General features: G+C 36.2%; 1 protein-coding gene and 1 non-coding gene across 2 annotated transcripts in view; one reads left to right on the forward strand and one right to left on the reverse strand.

The window, feature by feature from the left end:
* LOC141295677 (F-box only protein 34-like) overlaps positions 1-25,865 on the reverse strand; it is a 112,577-nt gene that overhangs the window by 80,972 nt on the left and 5,740 nt on the right. The gene's annotated exons all lie outside the window — the stretch shown is intronic.
* trnal-uaa (transfer RNA leucine (anticodon UAA)) lies at positions 1,381-1,463 on the forward strand. The gene has a single exon. It is a non-coding gene; the product is annotated as a tRNA-Leu (tRNA).

Here is a 25,865-nt window from a genome sequence, read left to right on the forward strand (position 1 = left end):
GTGGTTACCAACAAAGTGGTTCTGCAATAGTTGTATTAAAAACAAAGGCACAAATACCAGGATGTCCGAGTAGTTAAGGTGTTGGACCTAAGATCCATTGGACGCATGTCCTTGTGGTTTTGAACCCCACTCCTGGTAGCTTATTGGGACATTTAAGTATGTTGTGGTTACCAACAAAGTGGTTCTGAAATACTTAGAATAAGAATAAGTATAAGAAACAAAGGCACAAATACCAGGATGTCCGAGTGGTTAAGGTGTTGGACTAAAGATCCAATGAACATATGTCATTCTGGGTTCTTTAGATAAAAGCATCCACTAAAAAAGAAAAAACCCACTAGACTTAAGATGTTTAAAACTAGACTTCAATTCAGTATTCTCCACACAGAAGACAGAATATTGGTAAAATATTCATTTCAAGGTCAAACGTGCCAGTGCGCCGAGGTCATTTTAATAACCAGATGTTTGTTTTTTCCTCAGAAACCTCTTTCCTTGCTCTCTTCCATGTGTACAGCGGATGTGAGTTTCTGACGAAACAGGTTTCGTCTCACATGAGCACTTCACTATATGAGTGCTAATAAGAACCATGTCAGGAGGGGAAAGCGAGAGGAACTGAGCCCAGCGACTGACAGGTTCTATATAGATGCTATCCACACCTTCTACAGCACCGTCGCTATGGCACCCCTGCAATATTAAGCCACCAGAAACCATGGTTACTGACTTATGTGTGCTTTCCATCCCCACAAGACTGGAACCAATTTAATGAATGCATTACTTTCTAATGCATTCAAAAGCAATTTCATGTGATTCACAAACACTAAATTATATCACATGCACATAGTGTCACATCACTTTTGCATAAGTCAGCCATTCGATTAAAGATTATGGCATAACTGTGTTTCTAAAATGTCTTTGTTGCACACGATTCCAATTTGTTTTCCAAATACAGTCTTTAGGACTGACTTCCCACACTTTAATTTCGCAAGCAATGGGATCAAATCCATTCATTCAGAAAGTATAGTTGATATCCGGGATATTGCTTACCTTAATACTGACAAAAACATCAGCTTGAGAGAATTTCCATTACTATCTAAAAAGAAAGCAATGCAGATCATTGCATTTTATACATTCATGCATAAGCTGTGTTCACTCATTCATTTACTATTCGCTGTGCATTAATGCACTGATGGTATTGTGAAAAGATAGTCACATTTAGAACAATACCTGGAGAAAGCTCTATACATATGATGCCGTCAGCACACAGAGCAACCTCTAAATGGCCTCCCATGGAGAAAGATGCTGTAATGCAGCTCTGCTCTTTACTCATAATGCTCCTGAAGTGCCCTGTGAAAGACACAAAGGTGTTATTAACATCATGCAGAGACCAGGATGGCCGAGTGGTTAAGGTGTTGGACTTAAGATCCAATGGACAAATGTCCTCGTGGGTTCGAACCCCACTCCTGGTAGTGCAGTTCAATCATTTATAAAATGATGTTGCTTTTGAGGTGTGCTTCTGGAGTAGCCGGTTCTATAAAGAAAGGGCTTTTTGGCATTGCATCAGCTTGTGAGTCCAGATGGTGTAGTTACAGCATCTACCAGCAGGGACTAACTGGGCTATGTTGACCAGCCAAACCTTAGTGACATTGACATTGTGTGTTATTATACATATAGATTGCATCGCAATAGATGGAAAAGCTCAGATCTAAATACATTTTCACAAAGAATTTTAATCAAATGTTAAACAACACACATGGGTTTAGATTTGCATGTTTTTGCTTTAAAGTACTAAACATATTTGAACAAAGCCATTGCATTCAGATGCCAAGTGATTGCCCATGATTCCCTTTCTAACAAGCATTTTGTAATATCATACAGTGGTTTGTTGCCAGGCAATAGCTTTGAGTGGCATGTTATTACAGCTCAAATGGATGGTTTTAACAGTGTCCACATAATAATCCACATTTATTTTCCACTGCTTCACTGAGGCAACTGTGCTTCTTTATTGACTGGCCACCCATCCTAAAAAAATTGTGACGAAATTGCATTTTTCGCAAAATTCAAATATGCAAAATTTAAATATAGATCCAAAATGTAGACCCATAACTCATTCATTAGATTAGTTTATTTTTTCTCTTCACCCCCTGTAATTACGACTTGTTTTTTGTTGTTGTTGTTGTTTTCCTCGAGCACATTTGCCTCATTGCAGAGCCCCAAATACAGACCCTCGTTGTGACTAAACTGTCCAGGAGCATCCATAAATTGGAGAAACCTGAGTGTGCCCTGGTTGGGGGGGTCACCAATAAAGGTCCACTTCCCTTTGGTTGTGTGGTGCTGAACAGCAGGACAGGCCTGGTTTTTCTCACCCTGCCTTCCCATCTGACAACAAATAAACAGCCAGAGGTCTTTAATGTGCCATACAGATGACACCTCCAATCTCTTCCTTCACAAAGAGTTCAGGAAGCTTTGGGTGTCAAGACAAATATTATGGCAGTGGAGCTTCATTTGGCGTGTGTCTGGGGCTCAAGTCTTTCCTTCTAACCTGAGCGTGAGCTGAAGGAAGAGTGTGGAAGTGAAAAACACAAGAGGAACCATCTGTCTGGTGGACGGCTCTACATTTGGTCAAACATTGGTCTGTGTGGAACTGGGACTGTAATTAAGAGTTGTGACTTGAAAAACAGTGAACAACGCCTATCTATCTATCTATCTATGAACGTTCCATCAATCATTCTCTCTGTCTGTAAGGCCAATAAACCTTCAAACCTCTAGGTCTTTTGTGTTTTTCAAAACTTTTAAACAAGATTTTGTTGAAGCCATAATTCAAATGTTGACAAATTTATCTTTTCTCTCAAGATCATAGTTATGTGTGATTCATAGTTACACTTGTTCATTTTAATTCCATGTTTTTAAAATCAAACTTGAATTGAAATTCTAAAAATATATGAAGAGTACAGCTGTGTGAAAAACAAACCATAAAAATAGTTGTAGACGTTTGTTAGTCACCAGAAATGAGGATTACTACTTGAGGGTGACCCCCCTAGCAACCACTTAGTTTACCCAAACAACTTAATCATTCAGTTTTTTCTGTCGTTAATAAAATAAAATGAAATAAACAGTAAGTTTTAGCTACACCACTTTTCATTGTGGGAAAATTACCCATGGGAAAATGACTGTGCTGCACAATATCACATGGCTTACTGTTTTATTTTTTGACAACTTTAAATGTGGTTCATCCAAATAAAACTCTCATTTTTATAATTTCCCACAACTTCTCGTCATGGGAAAATTACTTGCAATGTTTAAATAATGAAATATCGGTAGTGTGTCATTTAGGTGCGTCGCGATACCCCGTACTGGCGATAACCGCGATGTTTAAAGGTCCCATATTGTACACATTTCTGGAGGTTTATTTTAGTTGTTGATGTCCTTAAGAATATATATTTGCAGTATAAGTGCCAAAATCCATCTCAATATATTTTTACAGCTCCTTTTTTAGGAGCTCTGTCAAAAACAGGTCGATTTTGGCCCATCTAATTAATATTCATGAGCCTCTCTTCTGATTGGCCTGTTGTTTTCTGAGTGACGCACAGCCAGGCCAATCACAGGTAACTACGGTCATGTATCGTTGTAGCCGAACCCAGAGCCATAGAGAAAGCCTAGCCTGCTGATACTCAACAAGATATTTCAGAATGATCATTAATGTTTTTTCTTTTTCAAACACCGAATGCAGTAAGCTACATAACTGTTGCTTTAGTAAAGCCCCTTTCACAATGCGCGCTGATTCTGGAAAATTACAGGAACGAGCGCTGTGTGAACAAAAGCCAGAACCATAAAGGCAGTATTGTAGTGATGATGCACGTTACCCTGCGACTCTTCACGACAAAAAAATACGTGCAAAGTGGAATGAAGCGGCGATCAGGCAGAGCCAGCTCCTCACTATCAGCGCTGAAGCACAGTTTGTTCAGGTTAGTTTCAGTTTAGTGAAACGTAGGCGTCGCATTACATCTCACATCCAAACGTCACATGTCTTTATGGGTTGTGTGTAAAGCACGCACAGATTCCGGAAAACAACTGTGAATGAACTAAATCAAACAACTCCGGAACAAATCATGGGACACATTATCCGTGTATTTACCGGAATCGCTGTGTGAAAGAGGCTGAAGTTGACGTGCCTCTGGTCTCTTATATTCACGTTGTTCTGAAGCCTGTGCAATGATGTAGTTTCGACATCTATAGACTGAACAGCGTTTTCTAGATTAGTTTCCGTGTTGTTGTTGCTTAGCAATGTTATGGACGCGATGTTGTCTGGGTTTGACAAAAGGAGGGTGGGACGTGATTGGTGCTCGGGGTGGTGACTGAAGGCGGTGACTGAGTAGATCGGACGTCACATCGTTACGGAAGTCACAGCGGCTCGTGAAAAGGAACATCTACTTTAAGCAGGCTGTGTGCAGTTTACTGTGGATTGACTGTTTTGAAACTCATATGGTAGTTACATAGCCCCTCGACCTCAGTTATCATGAAAAAAGCCAGGAAATTTCGATTTTGACAATATGGGACCTTTAAATAATGAAATATCGGTAATGTATCATTTAGAGGTGTCGCGATACCCCGTACTGGCGATAACCGCAATGTTTAAATAATGAAATATCGGTAATGTGTCATTTAGGGACACATTACCGATCAAAAAAAAAAAAAAAAAAAAATTTGTCATTTAGGGGTGTCGTGATATCCCCGTATTGGCAATAACCGCGATGTTTAAATAATGATTGTGATATTTAAATAATGAAATATAGTTATTGCATTATTTAGGGGTGTTGCGATATCCCAGTATTGGCGATGATCGTGACATTTAGTTATCATGTCATTTTGGGGTGTCGCAATATACCAGTATTGACGATGATCATCATATTTAAATAATGAAATATTGTTATTGTGTCATTTAGGAGTGTCACAATATACTGGTATTGGTGATAATTGTGATATTTAAACAATGTAATGTCATTATCATGTCATTTAGGAGTGACGCAATATACCGGTATTGGCGATAATGTGATATTTAAATAGTAAAATATTGTTTAGGAGCGTCACGATATACCAGTATTGCCGATTTTCATGATATTCAAATAATGAAATATCGTTATCGTGTCGTTTAGGGGCATCGCGATAAACCAGTATTGCCGATAATCGTGATATTAAAATAATGAAATATCATTATTATGTCATTTAGGGGTGTCGCGATATACCATTATTGGTGATGATCGTGATATTCAAATAATGAAATATCGTTATCACCAGGGGTGCACATAAGTTTTTTAGCCTGGTTCTCATAAGAGTACCTGGAGATTTGGTTTGGTCCTCAAGCAGCACATAGTGTGACCCATTAACTACTCTAAAAAAATGTAATTAATAATAGTGATAATAATATCATTGGACTTTTTTTATTTATTATTATATATTTATTGGTAATACTATTATGTTTTAAAATAAAAATACAATTATTTTACAGTAAACTTAAATATAAAATGATAATATTTCCTTTTTTTTTTTTTTACATAAATTTTCATCATTTTCAAACCTAAATTAGCAAGCTTTTATTTTGGCGGGTTGCCGGCAAGTAGGTATATGTGTCAGTTTAGAGTGTCAGTAAAGCGCATAAGTATATGTGCCCCCAGGTTTAGCGTTCAGTGAATGAAATGTCACATTTTTGCATTTTACTTTGAAAATGGCAACGAATAGCATATAATTATTATTTCAGTTATAATCTTATACAGTCTTACAGATCTTATACAGTATTCCAGTTTGCCAATCTAAAATGGTATTTGTGTATTAACAGCTGTCAACCATTTCGATACGCAAATGTGCGCTCTGATTTATTCCTATTTACAAAGCGCATTTTCTCATTTTGGTCGTGCATGTGCACCCCTGGTTATCACATCATTTAGGAGTGTTGCGATATCCCAGTATTGGTGATGATTGTGATATTTAGTTATCGTGTCATTTAGGGGTGTCGCAATATACCGGTATTGGCTATACCAGTATTATTTAAGGGCGTCGCGATATACCGGTATTGGCGACAATCGTGACATTTAAATAATGAAATATCGTTATTGTGTTATAATGTTGAGCAATATCATTTACCCACAATTCCTCACTGATGTTATGTAGAACAGGTCTATTGCGTTATCTAGCCAGCAGGTATCTTCAAACCTGATTAACACCTTGACCAATTATGCAGATAAATTTGCGAAAACATTTGCCTCCCCACGAGGTTCTGTGAAATGAGATTACACCCAAACTAATTATAAACAACTCCCCCAAGTACCCTAATCAGATATCAGCTCTGCGGCACACTTAATCTTCACAGGAAATGGAATTAATCTAGAAGATCTGAATGACTCAGACACCGTTTCGTTTGTCTCAGGCCGCGCCACGCTTTTCCACAGTCTCTCATCACAGTATGTGAAATTAGACCTGTCATTTAAACCAAAGGCTACGTTTATTAGGAGCCAGCCTGTCTCATCAGCGCAATTGAAAAAACATGGCCAGAGCACTCTAGTGCTGGCGCTGAAAGAGCACCAGATCCGTTCCCATTCGCCTGCGAGACAGACACGGAGACGGGAACCGGTGCAGCCAGACTGCGAGCCGGGAAAGAGAGGATTAGCATGTGGCGTGGTCTCTGACCACTTCATTTCCTTCCCCGGAGCAATCTCCGTCTTCATCTCTCGCCTGCAGCTACGCATGCTATCGCTTGCCATCTTTATGTCTCTGAGTGTCAAAGCTACCACTGCACCCTACCTAATGTACCACTGACATCTGAATAGACCAATTTCTTGACCTGGCTAACTGCCAATGCTGTTTTAGCATGATTTAGATGGCTTCACTTCTTGTCGCTTGGTGGGTATTTTAAGGCACCAAGCGAACTTGATAATACCATTAATCATCAAGTGTTGTGTAAGGCATTGGTTTCGTTCCCCAGTTCTCAAGTCAAGGCCAAATAGAGACTTATGAGCTTATGCAGCTCTGCAGATGGGAATAGCATGCTACCTATACTATTTCTGCAGTATGCGGCATGTATATTTTGCAGAGCTTGCAAAAGTATGGAAGTACTGAATTAATAAGATCTGTACTCTGCTACAGTTGAAGTCAAAAGTCTACATACACCTTGCAGAATCTGCAAAAAGTTCATTGTTTTACCAAAGTAAGAGGGATCATACAAAATGCATGTCTTTTTTATTTAGTATTTACCTGAATAAGCTGTTGAAAACCCTGTTGAAAAGTTTACATACACTTGATTTTTAATACTGTGTTGTTACCTGAATGATCCACAGCTGTGTTTCTTTTTTGTTTTGTTTAGTGATAGTTTTTCATGAGTCCCTTGTTTGTCCTGAACAGTTCTGAAAAATCCTTCAGGTCCGACAAATTCTTTGGTTTCCATCATTTTTGTGTATTTGAACCCTTTCCAACAATGACTGTATGATTTTGAGATCCTTCTTTTTACACTAAGGATGACTGAGGGACTCATATGCAATTATTATAAAAGGTTCAAACACTCACTGATACTCCAGAAGGAAAAACAATGCATTTAGAGCCAGGGGTGTAAAGTTTTGAACAGAATGTGTACATTTTTCTTATTTTGCCTAAATATAATATTTTTTTCATTTAGTACTGCCCCTCAGAAGCAACAAAAGATATATATGAGTCCCTCAGTGTGAAAAGAAGGATCTCAAAATCATACAGTCATTGTTGGAAAGGGTTCAAATACACAAAAATGCTGAAAAACCAAAGAATTTGTGGGACCTGAAAGATTTTTATGAAGAACAGAGGCCAGTTTAATGGTTCAGAACAAGAGACTCACAAACAACTACAACATACTGATTTTATACATTTCTTCTTATTATCAATGTTGAAAACAGTTGTGCTGATTCTTTGCTAAATAGAAAGTTTAAAAAGTTTTGTTCAAACTATTAGTAGTGTTAATTTTCCCACTGTATTGAATACAACTCGTTATGCAAGTACGCTTTTACGAATCGCTCATCTCGTGTTTCATGAACAAGGCATATAGCCGGTGTGATTTATTTTCGGGAGGGCTCTGGAAATGCATATCCATGCTCAATCTCTGAACCCTGTGGCCTGAGATGGAGGGGAACTCATGAAATATGAATTAGATTGATGGATTTAAAATTACAGGGATTAGGTGCAAATAAGAAACCTCACTCTGTCTGCTTTAGCTTCTCCCAGTCTGTTAAATCACTTGAATTAGTCTAATGGTCTTTATTGACGTCCGTTTAGCCTGTTTCACGCAGTGGAAAAAGCATGCTTGACTTGCAGCGTGCCATGCAGCAGTGGGTACTACAAATTAAGAACGGCTTCCTCTCCCAGCCAACCCACTTTTCCTAACATGAGGCTTTTCCAGGCTGGAAAACTGCTCTGTCAGCTCTAGAGTTGCAAAACAAACAGCTCAGTTTGTGTTGACCTGTGGCTCTGATCAGTCTCCTGAACCGTTACATTCTCAATGGGCTTAATCTCCATTTTTGGAGAGGGGTGTAAACCGGCCCCCCCTTCTGTAACCCCACTGGCCCCCCGCCCGTACTTACTTCCAACATTCCTGCTGAGCAGCTGGTTTCCAAGGCAACCGCAGTAAGCATGGATGACTGCAACCATGCAGTCGTCTTTTGTCCTTTTGGTTGATGAGATAATAACAAGGCCGGTCACCTTGCTTCTGAAACACACGGGGAGTTGCTCTGATTGGCGACAGCTTGTGCATGCTTAAACACAGCTGGCAGAGAACATCGCTCACTGTCACAGACGTGGCAAAATCAGACAGATGAAATACGGCCCACTCAGATTCAGTCTTTATCACACTTCCTTTGGAAGGAGATAACCTTGAGCCTTAAAGGAACAGTTCTCACAAACCCTCAAAACACAAAGTAAGATATACTCACCTGTATGAGTTTCTTTCTTCTGCTGAACACAAAATAAGATATTTTGAAGAATACGGTTAACCAAACAGTTCTGTTCCCCATAGAGTGTTTTCACTACACGTCATCATTTAGCACCACTGAACCAAACAGAACTTGCATATTTTGCTGATTATTGCTGCTGAAAATGGTCAATTATTGTCATGTTTTGGGCTCTACGAATCAGTCGGACCAGGAAAAACATTTGGAGTTCTATAGACTGCCAAAAGTAATAACAAATCAAGGAGAAGAGTGCAAAAGTTTGTAGTTGGCCAAACTGAACCAGAATTTCCAGGGCAAAAATCTTGACAACATTCATGTTTGTTCTCATCATTTCCGGTCAGGCAGGTGAAATATTAGGCTAATACCTTAATACTGCTCGTAGGTATCTTTACTACCTCTTAACTTCAGCTTGTCAAAATAATACTTGGATGTAAACAACAAAAAGGATTGCATGGTTAATGTACTACTGAATATACAAACAGTATTACATTAAGAAATCAGCCTAATATTTCACCTACCTGACTGGAAATGATAAGAACAAACATGAATGTTGTCAACATTCTTGTCCTGGAAATCCTGGTATAGTTTGGCCAACCACAAATGCCCTTTGTTCCTCAGACAGTTTTTTGCACTCTTCTCCTTGATTTGTTATAACTTTGGCAGTCTATTCTACTTCAACCGTTTAGTACAGCCCAAAACATGTAAATAATTGACCATTTTCAGCAGCAATAATCAGCCAAATATGCAAGTTTTGTTCGGTTCAGTAGCATTGTTTATGTTCAGTGCCGCCAACATGTTCGATTGTTGGCGCGTTGTGAAAACACTCTATACTCATTAAACTATGACAGGTGAGTTACTGCAAAAAGACGGTCAATGCAACACCATAAAGTGATCAAACTGTGGCACTATGTTTTTTTAAAACCACTTTCATAGGTTTAACGTTATGTTATTAGCTCAGAAAATACATTAATTTGACTAGAAACACAGAGAACGGAAATGTAAAGCATCATTCCAGTTGGGCGAGACTTCGTGTCAGGAAAAAAGGTGGATATGATGAACAGATTTAGTTTAGGGTTTTATTTACATCTAAACAATGAAACATAGGGCACATTACATATGGTAAGCATAAATGCTCAAACATAAGGTTCACTCTAGCGTGTGATGGACATATTAGCTTCAATGTTTGTCATTTGTGACGCACTGTATGTATGTGTTTATATGTAAATAAAAGCCTTAATAAAAACTTTTTAATCATATACAGGGCATTATATCATTTCACAAGACTTGGATCAAACCACTTGATTTATATGAACTCCTTTTTCAAGGCTTTTATGATGTTTTTGGATCTTTTGGTTTTATGGGACTTTCAATAAAGGGACAGAAACCTGAGAGGTTTCAATAAATATATCTTATTTGTGTTTTGAAGTCTTATGGGTTTGGAACGAAATGAGGGTGAATAAATAATGACAGAATTTTCATTTTTGGGTGAACTGTCTTTAAAAATTAAATTACATAATTTTTCCCCACTTACTTTTATCTGTAAATCACAAAAAAAAAAGATATTTTGTTAAATGTTTCAACTGTCAACGGATTCAAAACAACTAGCCTATGACTTAACAATAAGAAATTTCTTAGCATATTTTCATTCATGCTTCACAGACGTTTCTTTTCCCCTCCTTTATCTAAACTGATATTTAATATACAATAGGTCTAGGATGACAAACGCTCATGCTCATATTTCTCTGTCAATCTCATACGCACCTGCATGCTCGCCCATTTGGCTTCATCTACTGCCACTGAGGCGGCAGACCATCACAGCATTGATTGGTAATTTGTGATCTTGTGCGATGATTCATTCTGATCAGTCATCAGCTCACGGCACGCTATAAACAACCAGAGAGACAATGTCAGTGAGTCATATTTCTATCATTTTTATTCAGTGCCAAACGCAACTGATAACCCTATCGTGCGTCGGTGACATGTCACGGCTTGCCCCAGCTGCCAAATACAGACGTTCCTAATTAACTTCCAGGCGAGGGAACATGAAAGTTTCAGGGTGCATTTCACCAGCAGCACATGCAACCCGACGAGGGGTGGATAAATTGGCTCTACCCCACGCTCCTCTCAGGAGGCCTGTGGAGACAGGTAAGCCTGTATTACCATCTGGGCTTTTACAATGAGAATGAGCCTCCATTCTTATTTAGTGGCACCTTATAATTGGGCGGCTTTCTTTCAGGCTGGTCAGGAGGGAATTTGGTTCATTGGAAAATTCATTTAAGGCAGCCCAGATCATGTTCTGCTACAAGCCAAATATACTGAAATTTTATATACGTAAATGATTTGATGTCAGATAGAGATTTGCATTTTAAAGATTTGAAATAAGATATATGAAAAAAAAAAAAAAAAAATAGGAAAGATTCAAACATGCAAAATTATGTTTAAACATACTAGAGAATTAGAAACTAGTATTTTTCATTTATATATATATATATATATATATATATATATATATACAGTTGAAGTCAAACGTTTACATGCACCTTGCAGAATCTGCAAAATCTTAATTATGTTACCAAAATAGAGGGATCATACAAAATGCATGTTATTTTTTTATTTAGTACTGAATAAGATATTTCACATAAAATATGTTTACATATAGTCCACAGGAGAAAATGATAGTTGAATTTATAAAAATTACTCTGTTCAAAAGTTTTCATACACTTGATTCTTAATACTGTGTTTTTACCTGATTGATCCACAGCTCTTTTTTGTTTAGTGATAGTTGTTCATAAGTCCCTTGTTTGTCCTGATCAATTAAACTGCTCGCTGTTCTTCAAAAAAATCCTTCAGGTCCCACAAATTCTTTGGTTTTTAGCATTTTGAGTATTTGAACCCTTTCCAACAATGACTGTATGATTTCGAAATCCATCCTTTCGCACTGAGGGACTCATATGCAAATATTACAGAGGGTTGAAATGCTCACTGATGCTTTAGAAGGAAACACGATGCATTGCTTGGGGGTGAAAACTTTTTGAATTTGAAGATCAGGGTAAATTTTACTTATTTTGTCTTCTGTAAACATGTAAATATCTTAGGTAGCTTCTGAAATGCAATACTAAATGAACAAAAAAAATGTTATGTAGGCAAAATAAGAAAAACGTACACACATCTTCATTCTGTTCAAAAGTTTACACCCCCAGCTCTTAATGCATTGCTTTTCCTTCTGGAGCATCAGCGAGCATTTGAACCTTCTGTAACACCAAATGCATAGCAAAACTCTAAATTTAAGCAAACACCATTTATATTTTAGCAGAATATGAAATAATAGTTAATGCTATAAGTCTCAATTTAACATTTTCTTTATTTTCTTTAGAAAAACATGGTACAAAAACAGCAGGGAAATTTAATACAATACTAAAATGGTCAATTTTAATATCATGTTGTCTTTAAATGAAAGCAGTGAACAGGTAGAAGAAACTTATAATGGGGTCAGCTACAGATGGCCTTTCTGTGACCTCAGAATCAACCCCTGGGAAATCACTCGGCAAGGGGGAGGGTGCGTGTGTGCTTTCTTTGTGTGACAAACCACTTTGAAAACTTTACACTGTATGTCCTCCCTAAATAATTACATGCAACCACAGATCTAATAGCCAATTAAACTGAGGTTTGAAAACAGATTTACTGCATCATTTTAACCTTAAAAACATTACTAAGCAATTACCTAGAGTCGCATCCATGTGATGGTGAGTGAGTCTCAGATGGTTTTGATTGGAAACCAGGTGAACTGATAACCTCAGGGATTAACACTCAAAGCCCGTGGTGTGTCCTCTGGGCGGCACAGACACACATCTTGACCGCTGATGAACTCTCTGATGAGCTGCCGGGGATCCGTTTTATACACATCAGGTTGCCTGTAACTTTTCCGTCTCGGTTTTGTTAGCATGTAGCCATCCGTGTCGCTCCCGCCCTTGCGTTTCTTGCTCAGGGTCAGCTGTCATCCAACCCTGGGGAGATGTGAGAGAGTCAAAAACAACAGCCACAACATGATGCCCAAGGACTCTAATGATTGCCTGGTTTTGTAGAACAGGAAGATGCAAAACAAATTATATTATTCTAGCATTATCTTGGTGAATAAGTCTTAAAATGTGTTTTTAAAGGTGTGATATGAAGGTCAAACCAGTTGAAATCTAACCATATAATTACTTAAAATAGATAAATACGATAAATAAGCAATCGTGCAAAAGTTAAACTGGTCTGACAATGCAAGAAAGGATGGACTTTAGTGTGAGAATGGACTCTGGAGCAAAGTTTCCCAATAGACCTAATTAGGGAAATAAAGGTGGAGGAGGGATAGCTGGAGTAAGATGAAACAACATTTATTTACTTTTAACAATACGACTAGCCAGATTGTCTGGATATGCTCCTCCTTAAAACCTAACATGTATTGTGAAACACACTATTACAGACAAATGAAAAATAAAAAAAGCTTCCCGTGACTATGGAGAAGAAAGGACTTGGAGCGAAGCTTAAAAGATTATTCCAGATCTTCATTTCTCCAGATCTCCTGGAGGTTGCCAATTGTAGTAAAAACTATAACGTGTGGGGTGCCAGGCTTTGAGTGACGGCTTCTCTTAAGACCGGCCAAAATCTTAACAGGCCACTTCAAAGCTGCTTCATATCTGCTTTCTAACTCTGTATTCATTTTCACTTCAGCCCACATCGTTGCCTTTTCATTTGAGTTAAACCCCACAGAAACCGCTGCAGCAAAAGAGGACTCCATTTAACTGCACCCATTGAGCCTCTAATGCTAATAGACAAATAACAAAGTACCGCACGGAGTTGAAAGCGGAGGCACATGCATTTGGTTACGACTGAATGGAGTGCAAGTCCTTCTCCGGGACTTCCTCTGAGAATCCCGTGAAGAGCAACTTGTTGGTATTTCCCTGAATCAGATCCTTTCTTCCCTGTTTCCCCCCTTCGGCCAGGCGCCCATTTCAAAGACGGGTCCAGCTGGGACGTCCCGCCTTCTCTACCTCCATCACAGCAGTGTCTTCCTGTCATCCCCCACTTTCTCACCTCATCCTCTGTCCCGTTAGTCACATAAGCCCATCAAAGCAAAGACCACCACTTTTCTGACTGGTCTACTGTACTTGAAAGCGGCCAAAAGCAAAACACCAATCAAAGCAAGCACACATGACATGTGCGTGCGAACATTAGGGCTGCCAAAGTAAACGCGTTAACTTATGAGGTTAATTAAATATGTTTAACAGTGTTACATTTAACACAGTTAATGCATTTAGCTAATTTGACATTAAAATGTCTAAAGCCAGGTCAGAATACGACCGGCTGGGCTTTTGTTTATTAGTGAAAGATAGAGAAGGAACTACTAATTCACTTAAAGGATTAGTTCAGTTCCAGAATAAAAATTTCCTGATAATTTACTTAGTTCCATGTCAGCCAAGATGTTCATTCAAGGTCTTTCTTTCTTCAGTCGAAAAGAAATTAAGGTTTTTGAGGAAAACATTCCAGGATTTTTCTCTACATAGTGGACTTCAATGGTGATCAACGGGTTGAAGATCCAAATTACAGTTTCAATGCAGCTTCAAAGGGCTCTACACACCCCCAGCCGAGGAATAAGGGCCTTATCTAGCAAAACAACTGATCATTTTCCAAAAAAAAAAAAAAAAAAAAAAAATACTTATATTACTATATACTATATTCTATATACTTTTTAACCACAAATGCTTGTCACGCATTATGTAATCACTGGAAATGAAAACTGTAGGGTAGTGTGAAAAACTCCATCTCATTTTCTCCTCCAACTTCAAAATCGTCTGTGTAAAGGGCATTTGATTTTCCTTGCACGTTCGCTTTGTAAACACTGAGTTGGTACTTCTGCTTACATCCCACGTGACCTTTCCAATGTGAATACGTAATGAGTGAAGTCAAGCTAGTGCAAGATGAGCATTTGTGGTTAAGAAGTATACACATTTTCATTTGGTTTGCAAAATGACTGATTATTTTGCTAGATAAGACCTTTATTCTTCGTCTGGGACCTTTTGATGCTACATTGAAACTGAAATTTGGACCTTCAACACTGCTGATCCCAATTGAAGTCCACTATATGGAGAAAAATCCTGGAATGTTTTCCTCAAAAACCTTAATGTCTTTTCGACTGAAAAACATCTTTAATGGCATGGGGGTGAGTATATTATCAGGGAATATTTATTCTGGTAGTGAGCTAATCCATTAATTAATATGCATGAGCCAAACTTTTTTCCTGAGAACAGATGTTAACAACATGAAAAAAGTTTTATTTTTTAACAAAAAAAGGCAAGACTGACCAAAATTTTGTGTAAAATGTTATTTTTGTCCTATGGAATCTCATATGAGAGTATTATGTCAACTTGGCATTTAACCATGTCATACTACTGATGATTCACTAATTCACTAACACTCCCTAAATTTACTTATAAATCAAATCCAAATTGGACTGTTTACACTTACAGTTATTTACTTGTCTTTGTATGACATAATTTAATTATAATAATTACATTTAATTGCAATAATTTCATTAAATAGAGCACTGAATTATGAAAAAAGATTGTTGATGGCCCCAACATGAATAACTTTTAATTAAAAAGATGTCAAATGAAATAGACAATTTATGGATTCAACCTAACCTTTGTCTTCTTTTTTGAATACTATTGTCATATTCTACAGAATAGCTTAATCAAAACTGGTATTTTGAAAAACATTTTTGAAAATCATAATGGTTGTCACATTAAGTATAGAAATCATTTTTTGATTCTCTGACAGCCCAAGTGAAAATACAGAAGAAGGACAAGTTTTCTTGTTTGTTGTATAGTGCTTTGTCTCCCTTTGAAACAAGTGAGCAAAAGCCTTAATAACCAAAAAACACAGACAGACTCCTTTTCACAGATAAACTGGTTTGTTTCTTGGTTTTCTTGTCCCAACATGAAAGACCGACAGAAACCAGCCCAACTGTAAATGGAGTCTGTATTGATTGTACAAGGAAAACCTTACAGTCTCGCCCAGGTGAAGAGAAAACAACAACTCTGCCTCATTTCAGCTGAATGGAAATAAGCCGCTCGATTGATTCCTTTAAGAACCGTGTGAACATGGTGTGAATGGCTTGGTGGAGATGTATTCACAACCTCTGTTCTTAACTGAGAATGTCAGAATTACTTCTTTTAAAGCTAAAGGCAGTTGTAAACATCTTAGCATGGCATCAGGGCGCCAACAGTCTGCTCTGTTGCTGGACGAGTATCAGTTACTGCTGGCCAAAACCGGACAGTGTGATGAGTTACAATGTCATTTGAGTAGCTGACATTAAACTGGTCTCACTTTAGCAGCTAATGAGAGCCTTTCAGCACTGATGATTTGACAGACTGAGTATTTCTGTTGTGGACAGACTGGAATGTGGAAACATCTCTCATATACAGCAGCCTGAATGTTTGCATAAGCAAAATGTCAACAACATTGTGACCTTATTTCTTTTGCGATGCAAATTTATATTCCAAAAAACTGATGTTTGGATGTAGAATGATGTTCATAGGGTTGTTTTTCAGCTCTTTAGAAGCCAATCAGGTAAAAACAGAGAAGAAAAGCTACTGATCATGTAATTGTCTTGTGTACTGTTAGGGAAGATGGTAAGTAAAACCTATTTGAAACCATTTCACAGTTACAGAAGCTCTGCTTCTTAAACTCTCTGATTTCTTTGGCTATGTTAACTAACACAACTCATTGGCGGGAAGATCTTTACCAAAAAGAGTCCAGAAACCCTAAACTCCGGAAACCTCCGTTTTCTATGTGGCTTTGGGTCGGAAACTTTAAAAAGTCTAAAGAAGAAAAAAAAAAAACAGGATAGACTCCAGAAAATACACAGAATGCCAATAAGGATCTAGATTACACTAAAAAAATTCTTATTATAATAAATATACTTACTGTCAATAGTATATTTCAAAAATTATTAATTAATAATAATTACTAGTGGTGGGCCGTTATCGGCGTTAACGTGCTGCGTTAACATGAAACTCTTATCGTGCGTTAAAAAAAATATCGCCGTTAATCTATTCTCAAATTTGGGTTGGGAGCTGGGTCTAAACTACGCAAGCTATGATGACTTTCACCTTGATAGTTTAACGCGGATGTATACCGAAGACTGTAGAATATGGTCGCGCGTTTAAGTCTCCTCCGCCAAAACACAGACGGGATCACGTCGTCCTCCATTCATAAAAACCGAATCTACTATAGCGAAATGCCACGTAAATTCGTCGTTTTTTGGATTCATAAATCAAATGTTGGTCAGTCACTTAATTCAAATCGCGATATGGACTAATGTCTGTGAAAACTGAAATGCAAAAAGACCGTTTTAATATGAATCCAATATGTTCCGTTTGCCTAGCTGTATGTATGCATTGCGGAGACGAGCTTTTACTACACACATACTGAAACACACGTGACGCTCCCGGTAATTTTTGGCATTTTCATCTCACATGAACAGATAAACTCAATCTCCCAAACTGCTGTGAGTGTCACTTTTACCGTTTCATTTGAGAAAACTAGCATCATATCATACTGTATGACACAGAAACTTCACGGCAACCTGTCAAAATAAAAGTACGGTGTAACATGTAATGGGTTGGGTAGGTGTTGACGTTAAAAAAAACACAATCTAATAGGTAGAAAAAATAATTTCATTGTTAGTTAGTTAGTAAACACAAGTACATCTAATTGAACATAATTTATTTTCATCAACAAATTATCATAGAACAGCTTTATGAGCTTTATGATCCAGACTTTAAGTCATTATTTGGGTAGCACACATATTCTGAATGCCTTCAGCAGAATTCAAATTAGCCATTTTAATCTAGATTAATCTAGATTAATTCCAAAATTTAATCTAGATTAATCTAGATTAAAAAAATTAATCTATGCCCACCCCTAATAATTACATATATAGTAATGCTCACAAAGGCTGCATTTATCATTTAATTGATCAAAACTACAGTAAAAACTGTAATACTGTGAAATATTATTATAATTTTCTTAACATTTTCTTTTTTAGCAGCCATTACTCCAGTCTTTAGTGTTGAGATAAATGACTTTTTCTTCCACATTAAGCTACACTCCATACACCATAATGATAAAGCGAAAAACAGCTTTGTATCAACGTTGCAGATTTATTAGAAATAAAAAACTGAAATGATTCTATTGCATAAGTATTCATGCCCTTTTCTGGGACACCTTTTTAGCTCAGGAGCATTCATATGGCTTGGAGATATTACTACACGTTGTGTGGAGTTAACCTGTGGCAAATTAAGTTAAATGAGTATGATTTTGAAAGGCACAAACATCTCAATAAAGGTCTAACAGCTGAAAATGCATATCAGAGCAAAAAAACAAGCCATGAGGTCAAAAGAACTGCCTGTAGAGCTCAGAGACATGATTGCATTAAGGCACAGATATGTTCAGAGTTCAGAAAAATTCTGCTGCATTGAAGGTTCACAGAAGCATGCAGCCTCCTTTATCCATAATGGAAGAAGTTTGGAACAACCACAACTCTTCCCTAGAGCTGGCCTCCTGGCCAAACTAAGCAATTGATGGAGAAGGGCCTTGGTTAGACTGGTGACCAAGAAGCTGATGGTTACTCTAGTTGAGCTCCATGATCATATATGCAGATGGAAGAAACTTACGGAAAAGCAAACATCATTGCAATACTCCACCGATCCAGTCATTATGGCTGTGTGGCCCAAACTCAGTGAAGACACATGAAAACCCACTTGGTATTAGCACCAAAGCACCTAAGGAACTCTCAGATTGTGAGAAACAAGATTATCTGGTCTGATGAACCTCAATACCAAGCATCATGTATGGAGGAAAGCAGGCATTGCTCATTGCCAGCACAGTGGCATTCTAACAGTAAAGTGTAGTGGTAGCAGCCTCTTGCTGTGGGTCTGTTTTTCATTGGCTGGGACTGAGGGACTCGTCAGAGTAGAAAGAAAGCTTAGCACAACAAAATATCGAGATAGCCTTAATAAAAACCCAATCTAGAGCATTCAGAACTTCAGACTGGGCAGAAGGTTCATCTTCCAACGGGACAATGACCTTAAGCACACAGCAAGAGTGGCTTATAGACAACTCTGTGAATGTCCTTGAGTGGCCCAGCCAGAGCCTGGGCTTGAACCCAATCAAACATTTCTGGAGAAACCTGAAAATGTCTGCCAGCCCCCATCCAAGCTGACAGGGCTTGACAGGTAAAGAGGTTAGGAGAAGAATGGCAGATAATTGCCAAATGAAGATGTGCAAAACTTGTTGCATCATACCCAAAAGACTTGAGGCTGTAAACTAAGTACTGAGTAAACGGTATGAATACTTATGCAATGTACTTATTTCAGTGTTTTATTTTTAATAAATCGGCAAAGTTGACATGAATCTGTTTTGTGGTTAGTCATTATGGTGCATGGAGTGTAGACTGATGTGGAAGACAAGTCATTTAAAGCAGCTTAACATAAGGCAGCAAAAAATTCAGACTGTTTAGTAAATAACTCCCACTTTTTCTCTTCACCTGCATGAAGTATGTCGCATTTCCACTGCAGTGGCACATTGTCCGGCTCAGCATGATCTAAGAAAGGCTTCTGCAATTTTCCCACATTAATAGAGATGGCACTGCTAATGATTTCTTCCATCTGGCATCTTTGAAACACGCACACAGCACTTATTTCCAAGCGCTGCAAATAATTCCGACAAATGGAATGTTCCATATGCGGCTGCGTTCTGTTCTGGTGCCAGAAGTGGAGTGCCAATTCACGAGAGGCTCCAATCAGCGCCATCTGATGCCGTGCCACACAGCACACAGTTGTTCACTGTAGCACATTTAAATACCACACAGAGTCAATAAGGACAGTTTCACATTTGTCATGCAATGCTGAAAGACTTTTTTCACAGAAGGGACTTTGTTCTTGCTTTGTATTAATCTCTTCAAAAATCTAAACCGCTGTGTATGTTTGACAGGAAATATATCTGCATTTGTGTACAATGAGTTCGTAGATACAGCCTTGGGGTCTATCTTTAGCATCAATCTCAGATGGACAAATGGTAAGACGTCTATCCCGCCCACAGCTCCACTGGTGGAGCACTAAATTGTACAGCAATGTGACAGTTTTGTCTCAAGTGTCCACTTCAGAGACGTGAGAACACATCTGTCCTCATATTTCTCTGAATATTCTGGATGTCTCTGGTGGGATGCATTCTTACTCTGAAGTATCTGCAGTGCATTTGGTAATTTAATAGAAAACAGACCAGGATGATGATGATGGAGTCAAAATATTAATAGATATCAGAGACTACCAACATTTGAATTATAACAGACTCATGAATCATTGTTCAAACAAACGCATGAGTCCAAAACAAAGATGACAAATTGACAAACAAAACAAATAAAATCAACATTTAGCTTACCCAGTGTAGAATTGTGTTATTGCTGTTTTTGCTCAGTCAAGTTTCCTTGAAGTGTCAATGTTATGTCAAATGTTTCTCCTAAAAGAAGAAATAAGACATTCAAATTAATTGTTTACACTGAAATCTAAAACCTTAATCTTAAGTAGCAGAGGTATATTTGTAGCAACAGGCAAAAATACATTGTATGGGTGAAATTATTATCTATATTATTATCAAAATTATCTATATATGCCAAAAATCATTAGGAGATTAAGTAAAGATCATGTTCCATGAAGATATTTTGTCAATGTCCTACTGTAAATATCTCAAAACTGAACTTTTGATTAGTAATATGCATTGCTAAGAACTTCATTTGGACAACTTTAAAGGCGATTTTCTCCAATTTTTTTTTTTGCACCCTTAGATTCCAGATTTTCAGATAGTTGTACCTCAACCAAATACTGTCATATCCTAACAAACCATACATCAATGGAAAGCTTTTTTGATGTATAAATCCCAATTTCGATAAAAATTTACCATTATGACTGGTTTTGTGGTCCAGTGTCACATATTTAAAAATCTATATATGTTTAAAATAAAATAATATAAAGTATACAAATAAAAATACATAAAAATAATAATACAAAAATAATATGCAAACATATGAAAAAAAATATATTTAATATAGTATATAAACACTATCATTCAAAAGTTAGGATCAGCACTTTTTCTCTTATGCTTATCCATTTATTTAATCAAAAATACAAATAAATGTCGGCGCCGATAGCCTTGTGGACGCTCCGGGCGTCCAGTGTTCGAATCCCGACTCGAGGACCTTTCCCGATCCCGCCCCCCATCTCTCTCCCACTTCGTTTCCTGTCACTTCTGATCTGTCCTATCTCAATAAAGGCAAAAAATGCCCAAAATAAATCTTAAAAAAAAAAAAAAATACAAAGAAATATTATTGAAATTTAAAATAAGTTTTCCATTTTAACATACTTTAAAATATAATTTATTTCTATAATGCTGAATTTTCAGTTTAAAAAAGTCAAACTAATATGCTGATTTATTACTTTTATTATCAATGTATAGGAAAAGGTTTTGCTTAATATATTTTTGTAACCTGTGACACTCTTTTCAGGATTCTTTGATGAAAAAAAAAGCAAAAAAACCCCCAGCATTTATTCAAAATAGAAATCTTTACTATCACTTTTTATCAATTTAACACATCCTTACTGAATAAAATTATTAATTTCTTTCAAACAAAGAAAGAAAACATTTACTAACCCCAAACTTTAAACGGTACTGTATAATGTTACAAAAGATTTCTAATAAATAAATAAGTGCTGTTTATTATATATTATATAATGCTGTGTATATTATGTATAAATGCTTTTTAACATTTTATTAAACATAAAATTCTAAAAAAACTTACAGGTTCCAATAAAATATTAAGCGGCACAACTGTTTCCAACATTGATTATAAATCAGCATATTACAATGATTTCTGAATGATCATCTGACTATGAAGACTGGAGTAATGATGCTGAAAATTCAGCTTTGCGTCACAGGAATAAATTTAATTTTAAAGTATATTAAAATACAAAAAACACTATTTTAAATTGCAATAATATTTTACAATATTAAATTTTTTTCTGTATTTTTAATCAAACAAATGCAGAAAAATCTTCTTTAACAAAACATTCCAAAATCTTACTGATCACAAACTTTTGAACAGCAGTGTATGTACAGTATATGAAACACAAACCAGACTACTATGTACTTTTTTTTGTACCAATTTGCTCGGTCCAGAAGAAACAACTGAGATATTAAAGACATATCCTTTCCTCTCTGTAAGCATTGTGTGTAAAAACAGCATCAGCAGCAAATTTCTTTGCGATTATTTTCTAAAAGTCAAACCACAGTAGCTGATATGGAAGAAATAACAACTCTCATTAATTAATTCTCATTAGGGCGCTAGACACAACTTCCTCTGTTTAGTGCTCTGGAGGACAGAAAGAGAGGGAGAGCATTAGTCATTATAGCTACAGTCTCATTATAGTAATGAAAGGCATGTCTGAGGACAGAGGAAAGGAGATAAGCTTCAGCTGATCCAGTGCATGTGTTTATGTAGAGAGAGACAGACAGAGACAGTCCCTACTCGGTTTACTAGAGTCGGAGGAAAAATCACTGACGCAACTCGCCATCAAAAGTCTCTTATGCTGTTATTGCGTTAGTGCAAAGGAGAAGTTAAAACACCCAGACTCCACAGTCATTCCCACTCCATTAGACTGGTTTATGGCCGTTGGACGTCCCAGTGCCCTCTGTTGACTCATTATGGCAGACGTCAGTGCCTGTATTTAAGGTAATTTACGGTGGTAAAAACAAGATTGAATGACGGAGTACAAATGTTTTCCTACAGCTGTTCGTTTTTCTACCAGGCTTTCAGAGTACAGGAAATCTGAGATCATGTAGGTACATTTTATTTGTCCACAGACCATTTCCTACACATGTATTATCCTCGACAAACCCACATCAGTTTTGGAGGTAAAAGATTTGAACAAGTATTAAGATTTTTCCTAAGTTCCTAAGTGTTTAGATGACTGACAATGGAGGCTATATAGTGGCAGATTGTAGTTTATATCATTGTGCTGTCGCTTCAATCTGTTCCTGACTGAGCCCGTCTATACGCACAGGTGACGCAAGCCCATCAGACGCTCTTCTCAAACAACAGCGCTCTGTTTGTTTATCCCTGTTCGACTGTCCAGACAACACACACACATTTCATGCTCCACTAACACCATCAATGCTTACTGCATGACTATAATTAGCACATTAAACAAATACAGGCCGAGCTGCTTTGCATGAAGACACAAACTTCTGTAAAACTTCTTCAATGGAACGAATGATGGAAATTTCCAAGTAACAATTAGTGCTGGACAATGTGACTAAAAATAAATCTCCTCCAAAAAAGTTCTGCTGAATGCAAAAATGCAAATATAAATCTATAAAAAACAATAAATGTATAAGAAATGTAATTACACCTAAATACAATCATTTTAATAATTAATAATAATAATAAACTAATTATTACAGGCCGCTATATCACTAAATACAAATATATAAACATTTAAAAATTAAAAATATAAATACATTAATAAAATATCATTAATATATATTTATGTAAAATAAATATATTTTTACAAAATTATATTAGATTTATATTAACAATACTTGCATAAATATTCATATATAAATACATAAAGTATACATAAAATATATAAATAGTGTGTATATATATATATATAATAATAAATATATATTTTTTACAAAATCATATTAGATTTATATTTATAAATACATAGTCCTACATAAATATGTAAAGTATATATAAAATATAATATAAATTCTACATAAAAAAATCCAATATGAAAATCCAATTAATAAATAAATAAAATATATAAAGTAAAATACATAAATAAAATATATAAATAGTATATAAAATCTAAATATATATTTAAAGTAAATACACATTTTTACAAAATCATACTAGATACTGGATTACTAGAATACATAGACGCATATAAACATACATAAAGTATATATAAAATATAAATACTAAAAATATATTAAAAATAAATTCAATATGAAAACATTAAAATACATAAAACAAAATATAATATGAAAATCTAATAAATACATAACTATATATAACTCTCTCTCTCAACTCTCTCTCTCTCTCTCTATGTATATATATATATATATATATATATATATATATATATATATATATATATATATATATAAATACACAGTATGTATAGTAAATATAATATAAGGTAAATATATATTTTTTACAAAATGATGTATTTTTTAAAAATATTTATAAAATCATTTAATAAATAATGAAAACATATTAAAATACATAAAACATGAAATCTAATATAAAAATCTAATAAATAAATAAATAACTATATAGTAAATATAATTAAATATATATTTTTACAAAATTATATTAGATTTATATTTAAAAATACAAAGTCACAAAGATATGAATACTATTATATATATATATATATATATATATATATATATATATTTAAATGTATTTATTTACTTATTTTTTAAGTAAATAATTTTTACAAAATATTAGACATTTATAAATAATATCTAAATAATAATATAAATACTATATATATATATATATATATATATATATATATATATAATTTATTAAATAAATATAAATTCTTGCTAAATTCTATTAGATTTATATTTATAAATACAGTCATATATAAATTATACATAAAATATAATATAAACACTATACCATAATATAATAAATAACAGATACCATAAATAATAGTCTGTACTTAACTGTACATACAACATAACTGTATATACAACATTTCGAATATTTAGAAATACACAGATAGACCAATTTAATTTTATATCATTAACAAAATCACTGTGAATTAATTGTAAATATCCAATGTCACACAGCCTTAGCAACCATAAAACAATAGGTTAGTATGTTCATGTGGTCCTAATTACCTTTTCATTAAGCATGGCGAAAGGCTTTTCTTTGAGCACTGAGTGCAAGACATGGATCAGTTTGACAACCTAATGACTCTCTCTGGGCTTATCAAGAAAGTCATCAATGCTTTTAAAAAGCGGCGGGATGCTTGTACCATAAATGTCATTCTTCAGGGCAAGTCGAACCAGGTACCCTCAGACAATTATGCAACCTAGAAGAAGAGAAAGAGAGGGGAAGGATTATGCAACATGTTTTTGAATCACTCTGCGGTTGTGCTCCTGAATTTTATTCCACACGAATGCAATTGCCTCCCGCCGGCACACCGATCAAACAAATAGCTGGGATTTTTGACATAATGAGCGGCAGCTCCGGTGTTTGCATTCGCCTCATAGCAACAGCCCTATTCTGCAACTTTCATTATGCACAAACCTAATTAAGTGTGTTTGAAACTCATTGAAAAGCAAAGTCCCCTTGCTCCCTCCCCCTGTAAAGCCAACATCAAATATAGCTGGTCAAAAGTGTCCCTCGACTCCCTCAAGCCTGTTTTCAACATCTCTGATTACATGCAAATGAAGTGTAGGGTCCTGTTGAGACCACCAACCCCTCTCTCCTCCCCTCCCCACAGGCTCCGGTGACCTCCACAAGCCCTTCTTTCTCCCCTCGGGTTGTAGACGACCCCTCCCTCGACGGCTGGCCGCAGCAGGGCCCGAGCTCTGATGACACACCGGGGAGAAACTAAGAGGGGGGAAAAAGGTCTATTAAGGAGACAATGTGCCTCACAATAATCACCTGCCTGGCTCTCGTCCATTACGCACGCATCTCTCCCACCGAAACCCTGCAGCGCTTTCTTAGAGGTCAGCCAAGGAGCTCATTTAAATAGAGATGCATTTATCTGTTTGCGGGTGACTTAT

The sequence above is a fragment of the Garra rufa genome, chromosome 21 (assembly GCF_049309525.1).
Source record: "Garra rufa chromosome 21, GarRuf1.0, whole genome shotgun sequence".
NCBI classification, from domain to species: Eukaryota; Metazoa; Chordata; class Actinopteri; order Cypriniformes; family Cyprinidae; genus Garra; species Garra rufa.